At 34.0% G+C, this 14,903-nt stretch overlaps 1 long non-coding RNA gene across 1 annotated transcript in view; it reads right to left on the bottom strand.

The window, feature by feature from the left end:
* Positions 1-4,353: 4,353 nt before the first annotated feature.
* LOC140501674 (uncharacterized) overlaps positions 4,354-14,903 on the bottom strand; it is a 35,284-nt gene continuing 24,734 nt past the window's right edge. Inside the window, exons 3-4 of the long non-coding RNA XR_011966316.1 lie at positions 8,841-8,886; positions 4,354-8,121 (exon numbers count right to left, since the gene is read on the bottom strand). This is a non-coding gene — a long non-coding RNA (uncharacterized lncRNA). The remainder of the gene's footprint in view (positions 8,122-8,840; positions 8,887-14,903) is intronic.

The following is a 14,903-nucleotide window of genomic DNA, read 5'->3' as shown; positions in this document are numbered from 1 at the left end:
TACGTATTTTTATTGTTATTTTACCATTTCCAAAACATTTAATGTAAAAAAAAAACTAACACAAGAAAACCTGGAATTCTTTATGCCTTTTATTAAAACTAGTATGGTTTTCTGGTTCACATAGGCGTCTACAAGAATACGGTAAACTTAGAAAATGTCATGCAAATTTTTCTTCAAGGAAACTCAAGTTTTGCTTATGTCTTTTGTTTTCATACTTTAGTACTTTAAGATGTCCATTATTTCATTGGCTATTGCTTCCTCCACTGCATGACAAAACCCCTTATCAGTAGATCTTCATAAGTTGTTGGAAAAACTTTTCATCAAGTCTCCACTGTCCTGGTATTGACCCTTTCTAAACTCAGCCAGGATTGTCCTTTAGTGACAGACACAGAATATTTTTCAAGTTTTTTGGGACTTGCCAAAGTTTTATTCTCTCTTTGAAGTTCTTTGACTGCTTCCATAGTACAATGAGGTATTGGAGTAGGACTTTGTTTTCCATATTTCCCATCAATCATTAGCATGACTCCTATTGTAAATTTTTTTTTCAAAAATTATGGATTGGCAACTATGGTAGGATTTTATTTGTCCTATTTTTTGTAGAAAACCTACATATTTTACTTTACTTACCCTTATCTAATGGCCCGTTATGAATGTGGCCAGAAGCTTTTGGAAAGGAGAAGACTAGATAAGGTACTTTTAGGCAAATTATAAGGAAAAACTTTCCCAATAATTGGAAATATCTCAAAGTGGAATTGGCTACAAGGAGAGGTGATGGATCCCCTATTACTAGCAGTCTTCTGGAAGTGGCTTGGTGGATCAGTGGATAGAGGGCAGGACCTGGAGTTAAGATTCATTTTCCTGAGTTCTCATCTGGCCTCTGAGACTGACTAGCTGTGCGATTCTGGACAACTCACTTAACCCGCTTTGCCTTAGTTTTGTCATCTATAATATGAGCTAGAGAAGGAAATGGCAAACCATTCCAGTATCTTCACCAAGAAAATTCTAGTGGAGAAAAAGAAACAGGTATGAGAGCTGTAGAATATGGGGGGGATGATGAAGAAGGAAGAGTCAAGGGTGATTCCAGAATCACAAACCTAAGTGATAGGAGGGGTGTGGCTCTTTCACTAGGAAGGATGGGTTTAGAGAGAAAGTATTGAGTTTCCCTTTGGAAATGTTGAGTTGGAGATGTGGTTGGGAGATCCAGGTGGAGATGTCCAACAGGCAACAGGAGATACAGTACTGACATTTAGGAGATATTAGAGTTGGCTGTTGTCAATTTGAAAGCCATTTTTTTTGATACAGTGAACAGTGAAGCTGTTATGTGCACCTTGCCTTTCTTTTAAAACAGTTAATAAATACAACATGTAACTTTCAGAGTTCTATTGGTTTGTTTATGATTCCTTCAGGCCTTCTTTTCTGTGCATTTAAAAATTCTTCAATAAACTCTTTTCTTTTCTTTTTTATTTTTACTTGGAGGGGGATCCCTATCCTTAAGCCTACCTCTCTATCCCATTTCCTTCTCCCATTCGGGGGAAAAAACAACTTGGTAAAAATTATGTATTGTGAAATAGCACAAATTCCTTCAATGACTATGTCAGAAAATAAATATCTCTTTCTGCAACTTGTCTATCACCCCTTTCTTATTTCTTTCTTTGAAAACTGCCTGTTCGTATTGTTTGGCCATTTATCTATTAAGAAATAGTTCTAATTTTAGAAATTTGAATCAGTTTTTCAGGAAACTTTCTGTAAAGATTACTTCCCACTTAATGGTTACCCTTCTGATTTTAACTTCATTAGTTTTGTTTATGAATGAACTTAAATTATATATAATAAAAATTACTTTCTTTTCTCAAATTACTTATCCAGCCTTAACTTCTCTGCTGACCTCCAGTCTCAGGTCTCTACCTGCTTATTGGACATCTCAGGGTCTAATAATATCATTAGCATCTTAAACTCAACATATCTAAAAATGAAGTCCTTATCTTTCCCCCCAAATTCTCCTTTCTTCCTAACTTCATTAACTGTTGATGGTACCATCATTTTCCCAGGCTCAAAACCTAGATGTCATCCTCAACCCCTCACTCTCTCTCACCTTTCATATCTAATCTGTTGGTAGGTCCTATCATTTCTACCTTTGTAACATCTCCTTCTCCTCTCTTACACTATTACCATCCTAGTGCAGGCCCACATCACCTTGTACTTGGACTATTGCAGTAGGTTGTTGATTGATCTCCCTCCCTCAAGTCTCTCCTCACTACAGTACAAGTTCTATTTAGGTGTCAGCCAATTGTCCTAAAGCTTGGGTCCTATGGTGCATGTCACCATCCTACCCAGTAAACTCCACTGGCTTCTTCTCACCTCCAGGATCAAATCTTAAAACCTCCATCTTGTTTTCCTTGCATCTTACTTCCTTCTCCCCCTCTCCCCCACCACATACTCTGTGATCTAATGACATCCATTGACATCCACCTCCATCTTCTGACCCCTGGCATTTTCACTAGCTGTCCCTTATGCCTAGAATGCTTTCTCTCTTTTCTACCTCCTCGTTTTCCTTGCTTCAAGTCCCAGCTAAAATTCCACCTTCTACAGGATCATCATTATTTATCCTGCTTAATTCTAGTGCTTTTTCTATGTTGGTTATCTTTGATTCATTCTGTGTATATCTTGTTTGTACATAGCTGTTTGCATGTTGTGTCCTGTATTATACTGTGATGTCTTTTGACAGCAGGGACTCATTTCCCTTTCTTATTCTCAACACTTAGCATAGTACCTGGCACACAGTAGGCGCATAAGAGATGTTTATTAACCATTTTTTGTTTGTTCATGAACTCTTCCCATATCCAGAGATGTAAGAGGTATTTCCTTACTCTTCTAATTAAATTTTTTTGGTAAATTTTTTAATTCATTTTAAACTTAAATACAAAATGAGAAAAGAAAAAGAACATTTCCATGTATATAGCAGAACAGAGGAAAGGATTCAATATAAAACAATAAATTTCAATTTCAAGAAAACCTTTATAATAAATACTATACATTGTTTTCAAAGCTTTTCTTTACTTCCTTTTAGGTTTTCTTTTGTTCTCTGTTGTGCACTTTTCACTTTATTTTTTCCCTCCCTCCTTTCCCTTCACTCCATAAAGAAGGCTACAATTGAATGTGAATATATGTATGTATATATATGTATGTATGTGTGTGTTTGTGTGTGTACACACATACATATATAGATATCTGTAAACATACATATATATACACACATATACACTCATATAGATATATGTAAAACCGTACTATGTATATTTGTACTTGTCATCTCTTTCTCTGGAGGTAGATAGCATTTTCCTTCGTTGATCCAAGTCTTTCCATGTTTTTCTAAATCAACCAGCTCATCATTTCCTAAACCATAGCAGTATTCCAAAACAATCATATCCTGTCTGAGAGATTGTCTTTGAAAGTTTCTTCCCAATTTCTATATTCCTTCTGTTCTTGGCCACATTGATTTTATTTATACAAGAAAATTTTAATTTGATATAATTGAAATTTTCCATTTTACACTTCAGCAATGCTCTCACCTTATAATATAGTTTAAGATCAGATACTGCCGTATCTCCTTCTGTTACATTTTCTCCCCATGATTCTTTGACATTCCTGACCTTTTGTTCTTCCAGATGAACTTTGCTATTATTTTTTCTAACTCAGTAAGATAATTTTTTTCCAATCTATTTATTTTTAGTTTTCAATATCCACTTTCATAAGTTTTAAATTTTCTCCCTCTCCCTCCCCTAAATGGTGTGAGATCTGATATGGGCTCTACATATATATTCCTATTAAACGCATTTTCACATTAGTCATGTTGCATATAAAAATTATAATGAAGTAGAGAAACCATGAGAAAGAAAAACCAAAACAAAATAAAACAAAAAAGAAAATAGTCTGCTTCGCTCTATATTCCAACTCCATAGTTCTTTCTCTGGATATGGATGACATTTTCCATTATAAGTTCTTTGAAATTGTTTTGAGTTCCAATGCTGAGAAGGGGTAAGTCTATCAAAATCAGGTATTGCACACTGTGGCCGTTTCTGTAAGCAATGTTCTGGTTCTGCTCACTTCACTCAGCATCAGTTCATATAAGTCTTTCCAGGTTTTCCTGAAGTCTATCTGCATGCTCATTTCTTACGGCACAGTAGTATTCCATTGCATTCATATACTACAGCTTGTTTAGTCATCCCCAAATTGATGGGCATCCCCTCAATTTCCAGTTCTTGGCCACCACAAAAAGAGCTGCTATAAATATTTTTGCACATGTGAGTCCTTTTCCCACTTTTATGATTTTTTTGGAATAGAGCCCTAGAAGCAATATTGCTGGGTCAAAGGGTATGCACATTTTTATAGCCCTTTGGGCATAGTTGCAAATTGCTCTACAGAATGGTTGGATCAGCTCATAGCTCCACCAACAATGAGTTAGTGTTCCAACTCTCTCACATCTTCTCCAACATTTATCATTTTCCTGTTTTGTCATATTAGCCAATCTGATAGGTGTGATGTGGTACCTCAGAGTTGTTAGATTTGCAACTCTCTACTAGTGATTTAGAGTATTTTTTCAAATGACTATAGATATCTTTAATTTCTTCCTCTGAAAACTGCCTGTTCTTATCTTTTGACCATTCATCAATTGGGGAATGACTTGTATTCTTGTAAATGTGACTCATTTGTCTATATGTTTTAGAAATGAGACATTTATCAGAAACACTAGTTGCAAATTTTTTTCTTCTGTTTTCTGCTTCCCTCCTAATCTTGGTTACCTTAGCTTTGTTTGTGCAAAAACTTTTCAATTTAATGTAATCAAAATTATCCATTTTGGATTTCATAATGTTCTTTGTTTCATGTTTGGTCATATAATTCTGACAGATAAACTATTCCTTGCTCCCCTAATTTGTTTACAGTATCAGCCTTTATACCTAAATCATGTTCCCATTTGGACTTTATTTTGGTATACGGTGTCAGACGTTGGTCTGTGCCCAGTTTCTGCCATTCAGTAAGATAATTTTTGAGTAACTGTTATGGCATTGAATAAATAGGTTAGGTAAAATTGTCATTTTTTATTATATTGGCTTTACCCACCCATGAACAATAAATATCACTCCAGTTATTTAAATGTTATTTTTTGTATAAAAAGTTTTAATTATAAAAACATTATTTTTGAAAAGATCTTTCATATTTAAATCATATGGCCAACACTTGAAGTAGATGTGGTAATTGTTTGAGTGGAGCTTATTTTGGTATGTGTTATAGGGTCTTGGTCCATGCTTCTTCCAGACTCCACAGTGTTACCAATATTTTTTGTCTTTACCTCAAGAGTTGGGGGTTTTGGTTTATCAAAATCAATATTTTAATTTGTTCTGTTGCTTAGTTTCTTTATTTTTTTTAACCAATATCAAATAGTTTTGCTGAGTTCCCTTCTTTTCTATTTAGAAAAATGTTATTCTTGACCTTTTGTTCCTCCAGGGAAATTTGATTATTATTTTTTTCAAACTTTGAAAAGTAATCTTTTTGTAGTTTTGTTGGTATGGCATTAGATTACCAAAGTGGTTTTAGACTGTATTGGGGTTTTTTTTTATTATATTGGCACAGTCTGCTCATGAACAATTATTATTTATTATATTATTTAGGGTTTTTTTTTTATTTCTGTAGGGAATATTTTGTAGTTATGTTCATATAGTTCCTGTAAACTATTGTATACATTTTGTAATTTTTTTCACTTATTCTTTCTCTCTTCCAGCTTTTCTTATAATATACAGAAATGGTGATGATTTCTGTGAATTTATTTTATGTCTTGCAATTTTGTTAAAGTTACTGTTTCAATTAGTTTTACTCACTTCTTTTGGATTCTTCAGACCACAACATCATCTGCAAAAACTGATAATTTAATTTTATTTTTTCCTATGCTTATTACCTAAATTTCTTTTTCTTGTGTTATCACTATGGCTAACATTTTTACAACTATATCAGATAATAATAATGACATGTTTGTTTTATCCTTGAGCTTACTGGGAAGGTCTCAGGCTTTCTTCATTGCATATAATGTTAGCTCTTGGTTTTAGACAGATACTATTAAGGAACAAGCATATTAAGGAAGGTTCCTTAATTCTTTTATTCCTGTGCTTTTTCTTGTCTTTAACAGAAATGAGTATTGGGTTTTATTGAAAAAAATTTCTTATTGATATAATCATGGAATTTTTTTAGTTTTTGTTATTAGTATGATCTGTTATGCTTGTAGATTTTCTGATGTTATACCAATCCTTCATTCCTAGTGAAAATTCAGTTTGGTCATAGTATAAAATCTTTTTAATATAGTCTAGCCTTTTATTAATAATTTTATTTGATATTTTGCATCAGTGTCTGCTAGATGTGTTGATCTATAATTTTATTTTGCTGATTTGTCTCTCAAGTTGATAGTTGTCTCCTAAAAAGAATTTGGAAGAATTCTATCTTTTCCTTTTTTTAGAAACCATTTGTAATAATGCTGGAAATAATTGTTCTTTGAATATTTGATAGAATTCACACATAAATCCATTAGGTCCTTGGTGGTTGGGTTTTTTTTTTTCCTGTGGGAATTCATAATGATTTGTGCAATATCTTTTTTATGATGTTGAATGAATTACTAATTTATGGAATCATTGATTGAATAAAGGAATAGGGCCACACAGGTCCCTCTGGATTGAATGGGGGCAGGCAGGCTCAGTTCTTTGGATACTCACTGGGAAAGACCATGATGACAGTGGGGAGCAATCCTTCAGTCACACTTTAATAAGGCATAGTGGTATGGTAGAGGAGCAAGCAGCACCGAAAAATACAGAAACAAGTGTGGTGGGGGAGAAAGGCAGGCAGCCTAGGGAAGAGAATGAGGAGGGTGGAGAGGCACAGAGTCAGTTGTGTAACTGTGATTGGGAGCTGGGAGCACGTCAGCAGCATGGACCCCAGAGGAAGGGGAAGAATGCTCTGGGGGCAGGAGTTTACCGATCTCATTTCCATAGGGTTTTGTTGGAGGGGCAGACTAACTTTTGTTTGTAGCACCTTGTTCATAAACATATCCCCTTTGTCTCTAAGTTATCAGTAACATTTGGTGTTTGGCTGGTCTTACCACAGACATCTGCAGTTTATCTGAGGCATATAGACTGTGGGCAGTTATTAGGACCAAAAGGCCCTTGCTGTGAGGAGTAACTGGCTACTCCTGATTTAGCACATGGTCCAGGATGTGACTTTAGTTAATTAGTTTGTGAGACAGTTTGTAAGTGAGTGTTATGGTCTTTGGATCAATGGGGCAATCCGTAAGTGACTTTTAGGTCCACTTTTGCAATCTTTTGTTGTTGTTTTCAGTCATGGCCAACTCTTTGTGACCCTATATCTGGGGCTTTGTTGGCAAAGATACTAAAGTGGATTTTTCAGTCTTACTTCCTGGTATTGTTACTTTATGCTTGCTATTTATAAATTTACTAAACTCACTTGGGATGGGGTGGGGTGAGATGGTCAGGGGGACCAGAACAAGATACAATTTAGCACATTGGTTTATTCAAATTCTTCATTCTCTTTTTCTGAAAGTCATCTTCATGGAGATAATAGTCAATCAAGTCCTGGTGTCAGCATTTAGGGAAAAAATCTGTTGTGATGCTATGAAGTGGAGAACTGTGGGAGGAATGAGTCCTATCACAACGTGGTTTCCCTTAAAATATACAAATTTCACATAAGGCAAAAGGATGTACATTAAGCTTTTATTAAGTACCTACTGTGTACCTATCATCAAGTTAGAGTTATAAGAAATAAAAAGTCAAAAAGTAACATACATCATCCTTCTCCTCAAAGTTCTTATAATCTACCCAGAAATATTTATATGTGAAAGCTAGGGAGCAATTCTAAGATGACGTGAACAAATGCAAAGTAATGCTGTATAGGCAGAATGTTTATGTACTAAGGAAATAGAAAGGAATGAAAAAATAATTGTAGAGTAGGGTTATTTTTGGGACGTTTTCCTGTGATATTTCTGTGGTCTTTATCTTGTCCCGTGTCTCATGTGACATCTGTACCCTGCCTCAGGATTCAAGGTGCTACTGATGTATGAATTTCTGCCTGTAAAAAGTAAGATTAAATGATGGATCAAACCTCTGAATGAGCTTTAATCAATTTATTATTTACTAAAACTTCCATCGTAGTCTCCTTTTGAGATATTCTTTTACTTAGTAAAAGAAACATTTGTGTCAAGTGCAGGTTACTATAACACTTTATGCCTACACAGTTAGATAATAGTTTTCTTTTAGGATTATTTTAAAGTAAGTTCTTAACTTGCCTATAAAAAGGTCAGTAACTTTTTTGGGGTAACTTTTGTAACTTCGGTGAAAAGCCTTACATGCAGGCTTCCTCCCCCATGATAGTTTTTATTCTCTCCCCCAACATGACAAGATAAAAATAGCTTCTTCAGCGTCTTTTTAGGCTAACTCACTGGACTAGCTGTCTGTACAGATATGAAAGCTTCCTTCCTTGGTGTAGCTGCTGCAAAGACCAACCACGAATTCACGAAGACTGTCAATATGCATAGCCATTGGTACACTGGCCAGGTAGCATCCCAAAACCTCTAAGGCTGGTTAAAAAAAAGTGAGACCACTAATAAACTGCATCAAAGCTAAGATGTTTTGTCTGTGTGAACAAGAACAATTCTGCCTTAAATCATTCTGCTGCATGCCCTCCATAAATAAATCTCTAGGCTTATTTCACATAATTCTTCATCCCATTCTTAATTTCTTGTTTTAAAAAATATATTTTAATTGATATCTTTTTTATTGTTATATTACCTGAATTTCTCTATGTCCCTCCTTTTTTCTTTTCCAAAGAGCCATCCTTATAACAAAGAATTTAAAATTTCAAAAAGAGGAAGAAAAAGATAAGGAAAACTGGTGAATATATTGAAAAAAATCTGACATTATATTCAGTGTTTCACATAAATAGAACCTATCTTCTCCCTGAGAGTTTGTAGTTGAGTAGAGGAAATTTCTACTCATATCTGTTTGGTGCTTGCAACATTAATTTTTTTGTTTTGTTTTGTGATGGTTCTTTCAATTTGTTGTCATGTTATATATATTTTCTTGCATTTTCTTCACTTGGCATAAATTAATATAAATCTTTCTCTATTTATCCGTAGTTATCAAATTCATAGTTTAATATAGCACAGCAATATTTTTTTTCTACCCACATACCACAATTCATTTAGTCATTCTCTAGTCAATGGATGTCCACTTTGTTTCCAGTTATTTGCTTCTACAAAAAGTGCAACTGTAAATATTTTGTTGTACATGGAGGCTTTCTTGTTGTCAGTGACCTCCTTGCCATAAATGCCTACTGGGAAATTCAGAGTCAAAGAATATGGACATTTTTACCACTTTGTTTGCATAATTTCAAATTGCTTTAAGTAACTACTGTTTTCTTTGATTAAACACTATTAACCTGAACTTTGTTCTTAATTGTGAAATTTTATCTTTGTTTACACATGTTATATATTCTATATAATTCTCCACAGTGGATTGATTGTATTAGAATTCACATATAGATAGAATTCACATATAATATCCACATATAAAATCTCTATTTTCAAAAGCAGGATGGAGTTTCATCCCTGTGAATTTTGTTTCTAAACAAATATATTTAAAATCAGAATAATTTGATTAGTAAATATTTTCTCTGGTAGGTGTGTGCCCAAAATGCAGATTAAAAAAGTGTTATTGATGTATTTTATTTTATATTGCAATTATAGTCTATTCTCACTTTTAGAGAGGCCTCTTGCAAGATTAAAACAAATACCAGACCTGAAAGTGAATGAAGCATTTCATATATGTAACACCTTCTACCTCTCTATTTGTTTAATTTTTTGTAGGCAATTGGGGTTAATAAGTGACTTGCCCAGTGTCACAGCTAGTAATTGTCTGAGGCTGTATTTGAATGTATGTCTTCCTGACTCCAGGGTTAGTGCTCCGTCCACTGAGCCACCTAGCTTCCTCTTCTGTATTTTTTTTTAGAAAAATAATTTTTTTTCTTTCCCCATTTTCAACTATTGGGGAAAAAAAGAAAATTAAAATATTTCTCAAAACAGTAATTATAAATTACTTTGCCCAACCGTATGCCCATAAATTTGACAATCTAAGTGAGATGGATGAATATTTTAAAAAATGTAAATTGCCCAGATTAACAGAAGAGGAAGTTGAATACTTAAATAACACCATATGAGCAAAAGAAATTGAACAAGCCATCAATGAACTCCCTAAGGAAAAATCTCCAGGGCCAGATGGACTTACATGTGAATTCTATCAAACATTTAAAGAACAATTAATTCCAATACTATATGGACTATTTGGAAAGATTGGTGAAGGAGTCCTACCAAATTCTTTTTATGATACAAACATGGTTCTGATACCTAAACTAGAAAAAGCCAAAACAGAGAAAGAAAATTATAGATCAATTTCTCTAATGAATATAGATTCAAAAATTTTAAATAAGATATTAGCAAAAAGAACACAACAACTTCTCACGAGAATAATAAATTATGATCAGGTAGGATTTATACTAGGAATGCAGGGCTGGTTCACTATTAGGAAAATTATCAGCATTATTGATCATATCAGCAACAAAACTAATAGAAACCATATGATTATCTCAATAGATTCAGAAAAAGCTTTTGACAAAATACAACTCCCATTTCTATTGAAAACACTGGAGAGCACAGGAATAAATGGAGCCTTCCATAAAATAAAAAACAGTATCTACCTAAAACCATTAGCAAGCATTAAATGCAATGGGGAGAAGCTAGATGCATTTCCATTAAGATCAGGGGTGAAACAAGGATGTCCATTATTATCACAGTTATTCAATATGGCACTTGAAATGTTAGCTTTAGCAATAGGAGAAGAAAAAGAAATTGAAAGAATTAGAATAGCCAAAGAAGAAACTAAGTTATCACTCTCTGAGGATGATATGATGATATACTTAGAGAATCCTAGAGATTCAAATAAAAAAACTACTTGAAATAACAAACAACTTTGGCAAAGTTGCAGGTTACAAAATAAACACATAAATCATCTGTACTTCTATATGTTGCTAACAAAGCCCAGCAGCAAGAGATAGAAAGAGAAATCCCATTTTAAGCTACAGTAGATACTATAAAATATCTGAGAGTCTACCTGCCAAAACAAACTCAGGGACTATATGAATGCAGTTACAAAACACTTTTCACACAAATAAAGTCAGATCTAAGAAAGTGGAAAAACATTAGTTGCTTGTGGGTAGGCTGAGCTAATATAACAAAAATGACAATTCGACCTAAATTAATTTACTTGTTCAGTGCCACACCAATCAAACTATCAGATAATTATTTTCTAGAGTTAGAAAAAAATAATATCAGAATTCATCTGGAAGAACAAAAGGTCCACAGTATCAACGGAACCAATGAAAAGAATGCTAGGGAAAGTGACCTAACCCTACCAGATCTCAGATTATATTATAAAGCAGCAATCATCAAAACCACTTGGTACTGGCTAAGAAATAGAGCAGTAGACCAGTGGAATAGGTTAGGTACTCAAGACACAGTAGTCAATAAATATAGCAATCTACTGTTTGATAAACCGAAAGACCCCACCTTCTGGGAGAAGAACTCACTGTTTGACAAAAACTGCTGGGAAAACTGGATAACTTGTGGTGAAAACTGGGCATAGACTAATATCTGACACCGTACAGAAGAATAAAGTCCAAACAGATAAATGATCTAGGTATAAAGAGTGATACTATAAACAAAATTAGGGGAGCAAGGAATAGTGTATTTGTCAGATTTATGGAAAGTGGAGAAATTTGTGACCAGAGATAGAGAACATTATGAACTGCAAAATGGATAATTTTGATTACATTAAATTGAAAAGTTTTTGCACAAACAAACCCAATGCAACCAAGATTATGAGGGAAGCAGAAAACTAGGAAAGAATTTTTGCAACTAGTTTCTGTGATAAAGGCCTCATTTCTAAAATATATAGAGAATTGAGTCAAATGTACAAGAATACAAGTCATTCCCCAATTGATAAATGGTCAAAGGATATAAACAGGCAGTTTTCAGAGGAAGAAATTAAAGATAAACATAGTCATTTGTTAAAATGCTCCAAATCACTATTGATTAGAGAGATGCAAATCAAAACAACTCTGAGGTACCACATCACATCCATCAGATTGGCTAACATGACAAAACAGGAAGATGATGAATGCTGGAAAAGATGTGGGAGAGTTGAAACAGTAATTCATTGCTGGTGGATCTGTGAACTGATCCAGCCATTCTGGAGAGCAATTAGAACTATGCCCAAAGGGCCACAAAAATGTGCATACCCTTTGACCCAGCAATATTGCTTCCAGGAGTGTATCACAAAGAGATCATAAAAATGGGAAAGGGTCCCACATGTACAAAAGTATTTATAGCAGCTCTCTTTATGGTATCCAAGAACTAGAAATCTAGGGGATGCTCATCAATTGAGGAATGGCTGAACAAGTTGCAGTATATGAAGGTAATGGAATACTATTGTGCTATAAGAAATGATGAACAAGAAGACTTCAGAGAGGCCTGGAAGGACTTTTATGAACTGATGCTGAATGAAAGGAGCAGAACCAGAACTTTGTACACAATAACAACACAACAGCAAAGTGTACAAGTAATTTTTCTAGTAGACTTAGCCCTTCACAGCAATGCAAGGATCTAAAACATTCTAAATGGACTCTTGAGGCAAAATGCCTTCCATATGCAGAGAAAGAGCTATGGAATTGGATCACAGAATGAAGCAGAATATTTTTCTCATGTGTTATGTTTTGTTTTGTTTGGATTTTTCTCATGGTTTCTCCTATTCATTTTAATTCTTCTATGCAACATGACTAAGGTGAAAATGTGTTTAATAAGAATGTATGTGTAGAACCCATATAAGAATGCACATCTTGGGGAGGAAGAGGGTAGGAAAGGGGAGAAAAACTAAGACTTAGGGAAGTGGTTGTAGAAAACTGAAAACAAATTAATAAAAATTTTTTTTAAAATTTCTCATTACATGTATAATCAAACAAAATAAATTCCCTCAGTATCTGTGTACAAAAATATTTATGTCTCGTTCTACACCCTAAATCCGTCATCTCTCTGTAATGAATCTCATGTTTCAGCATCAGCCTTCTGGAGTTATGAATGATTATTGTTCAAATCTTAGTTTTTACATCTTTCAAACATTTTTGTTTTTACCATGTTGTTATCACCTAGATTGTTCTTCTGGTTCTGCTCATTTCGTTTTTCATCAGTTTATAGAAATTCCTCAATATTGTGCATTTTTATAATATTGATGTTGTAGTGAAGATTGTTATTCTTGTTTGCTTTACTTTGTTTATAGGAGTTTTTCTATGGCTTTTGAAATCATCCATATCCTTATTTCTTAGTACATAATAGTAATCCATTACATTTCTATATCATGCAGCTATCCTTCAATCAGTTGTCACTTTGGTTTCTGGGTTTTTGCCACCATAAAATGTGCTGCTATAAATATTTTTGTGCATAAAAGACCTTTTCCTCCTTCTTTGTTCTCTTTTGGGTATGGGCCTCGGACAAAGTCACACAAATCATCAGCATTTTTATATTATAGAATAGAACTCTACAGGAAGAGACAGAGAAGTTCCTTTTAAAGTTTTTGTAGAATATATAAAATATTTAGATTCTACCTTCCAAGATACATAGAACTATGTAAATACAACTATAAACAACTATCTACAAAAGTAAAACAGATCTAAATAAGTGAGAAAATATCAATTGCTTATAGATAGGACAACATAACATAATATAAATAGTGAAACTACTTAATTTAATTATTCAATGCCATACCAGTCAAATTGCTAAAATAAAGAGTACTCTATTTTTCCTTAACAGACTACCTAGTTTTCCTTCAGATTTGACATTTCCAATCCCATCTCCATACATTTTAATAGGTATTCCTGCTTGGAATACATACTATTTTGTTTTTATTTTTAAAATTTTGTATGTATTTGCTTTTTAAAAAATAAATTTGTATTTATATCTTTTTTTTTCTTTTTTTACATCATCAAAATTTTCCCCAGTATCCTTTCTCTTCTTCTCTCCCAGGGAACCATCTCATAGAATACTCTTTTTAAAGAAAAAAAGGAAAAGAAGTCAGGAAAACCAATAAATTTGAAAAAGTCTGAAAATAATGAAATATATTATATTCATAGCTTTCCTATCTCTGCAATAGTGTTAGAGAAGTATCTTCTCACATGTCTTCTTTGGAGCCTGTAATGGTAATTTAAATGGAAAGATCTTTCCCATTGATTAATAGGCCCATGTGACCTGCTTAAATCACATGGAAGTCTAAGTCATATGTGGTGGGAGAAGTTTACTGAATGGATGGAACAGAAAGGGTGGAGCAGAACTAAGAGGAAATTATTGAGAGCAGTTAGGGTGGAGGGAGAGAGAGGACACAGGCAAGCAGGCAGAGCTAGGCAAGCAGGCATAGATTGGCTCGTGAGTGTTTGTTTGTGGGAAGACCCAAGTGCAGGGGGAGGAAGAGGCTTGGGAATGGCTTAGTTTCTGGCAGTGATAGTGCGTATTGACTTCTTGGCTACTATGACAGATTTGCTTTCTTGTTTTGGAATTTGGCTTTCTGGCATCTGAATAAATGTTTTTCTTCTGCCTTCTATTTGGAGAGTCTGTTATACTTTGAGATTGAGAACCATACCCGCATGTTCATTTTGTCATCTGTGGTGCTGTGCATATTCCCTGGGTTACACAGAGCTATACTTTTTCTTATAATTTTGTAAAATTCACTTTGGATTGTTTTGCATTTCTTTAT

Source organism: Notamacropus eugenii, chromosome 4 (genome assembly GCF_028372415.1).
Source record: "Notamacropus eugenii isolate mMacEug1 chromosome 4, mMacEug1.pri_v2, whole genome shotgun sequence".
NCBI classification, from domain to species: domain Eukaryota; kingdom Metazoa; phylum Chordata; class Mammalia; order Diprotodontia; family Macropodidae; genus Notamacropus; species Notamacropus eugenii.
Note: the sequence above shows the minus strand (reverse complement) of the source record. Positions and strands in the feature narration are given on the sequence as shown.